The 1,952-nt window shown below is 43.3% G+C and overlaps 1 pseudogene; it reads right to left on the bottom strand.

The window, feature by feature from the left end:
- Positions 1-222: 222 nt before the first annotated feature.
- On the bottom strand, positions 223-1,742 carry LOC143613758 (putative tatC-like protein ymf16 pseudogene; annotated as a pseudogene).
- Between the last annotated feature and the right edge of the window lie 210 nt (positions 1,743-1,952).

Here is a 1,952-nt window from a genome sequence, read left to right as displayed (position 1 = left end):
CCTTAGGCGGGAAGGAACAAAGGACAGAGAGGTTCAAGGCTTAAGGGCGGGACGGCGACAAGAGGGAAAAGAAGGCGGAAAGAGAGAAGAGGGACGGGACGGCGGGAAGGAAAAGAGAGAAAGAGGCGGGAAGGAAAATATATATTATTATTAAAAGTAAAATATAAGTAAAAATAAATATTAAATCATAAAAGAAAGAGATCGGATTAGAGAAACGGGTACCTGGGTCGGGTCGGATCGGGTCAGATGTCACAGGGGCGACGATTTGGCACCAGATATCCGAAGGTGTGGAAAGAGCAGCTGTGAGAAGCGGAAAAACCATCAAAAACGATGATTGTTCGTGGAGGTTTCCATAGAAAGACCCCTTGGTTCTGGCAAATGGATCACAATTACAGGTACCTGGGAGCATACCGATGGAATGAACGAAATACGAACAGTTAACATAATATGGTCATAGATCTTAGGTTGTAACTTGATCATGAGAGAATTTGTTGATGTTGCACCCATCAAGTATGGAAAGTGCCAAACATTGGGAACTACCTGGGGAGGAGTTAGGAACAGGAACAAGGAGAAGCGAGAACCACTTAAATGGAGGATTCGATTGTATTTCGTCCTTTGTTCCCCATAGCAACTGGGGATCAAAAAGCACCAAATTTGATGACTTATTAAGGGAAAGACGAAGTAAGAGCATGCTATTGAAGACGTTGCAAGATATGTCGGGGAGGCCTCCGTTGATTGTGTACGAAAAAAATACGAGTCCAAAGGCAAGGTAAGAATAAGAAAGCGTTTAGCTAATGGAGATATTAACTCTTCCGGGAACCAGTAACACGTAAACCATGTCAAACCAAGACCGATCAATATCCGAACGGAACTGATTCGAACTTCTCCTAGAATAGTTTCCGGTGCGAAATGAAATTCATAGGATATATTTATGAGTAATTCAAAGGATAACTAAAAAGATTTTCTAGGATTATTATGTAACCCCCGCTCCTTCGACTGATTATTTTGACTTATTTCCTTGGGGGAAATACGGTCAAAATGGGATTTAAAAAGAGGCTCACGTTCTTTTTTTATTAGTATTAATTTCGTAAGATCCAAGATTTCCGCTTCGCTTTTAGTAAAAATATCGAGATTCTCCCGAAAAAAATCTTCCACCAGGGTTTCATGGTTCTTGTTAATTAACCATGGAAATTCCTTGATGACCTCAGGCTTGTTGCGGTATTCAAGCAAAAACTGGCGTACCACGGCAACTATGTAAAGTTGCGGGGTCTTCACTAGCTGTTCCCCTTCCTGTTGTTGGGTAATGGGAACGCTATATACCCCCCCCCCCCCCCGGAATTGCCAGGTGGGGGAGTAGGATTTGAGAAAGCCCCGCCACTCCCCGAACCCGGGTAAAACTGTTGTATGGCCCGAGACAAATCGTCCATAAAGACGTAATTCCTCGTTCCTGTATGGCAGGACAGGATAAGACCTGCCAAAAGGAAGAAATCCAATAAGGCTTTTACCAAAAAATGAGACATTCCATGACCTGTGACTAGATCGTCCTGAAGACGGATGCGACGGGAAGAAGCGGCATTTGCGGGGCCATAAAGATGATCCGGAAGGTAAAGCGTCGACTCGTTGAAGCTACGCTCTGCTATCTCGTCAACAGACAATCCAGATTGAGTCGGTACCTCCACAAAAAACGTATTCGCATTCCTAGGATCCTCTTTAAAACGTTGAATAAATTCTTGAATAGTCATAGTAAAGATAAATTTCTTGTAGTTCCGCTTCTTGCTCTAAAAATTAGGAAAGACTTGTCGGAAATAGTTGGCTTGGTCCGACCAAGAAAGACAGGGGACTCTTTGGGCATTGCTTGGGTCGAGTGAACTAAAGACTGGCTACCTAGAATATAAAGATCCCTCACTGCACACTTTAGATATCTGTTTCCTTCCAATCAAAGACGGCGAAGC

This window comes from Bidens hawaiensis, unplaced genomic scaffold, assembly GCF_021521415.1.
Source record: "Bidens hawaiensis isolate Kalapana, Puna unplaced genomic scaffold, B.hawaiensis_p1.1 tig00038111_1, whole genome shotgun sequence".
Lineage (NCBI taxonomy): Eukaryota > Viridiplantae > Streptophyta > Magnoliopsida > Asterales > Asteraceae > Bidens > Bidens hawaiensis.
Note: the sequence above shows the minus strand (reverse complement) of the source record. Positions and strands in the feature narration are given on the sequence as shown.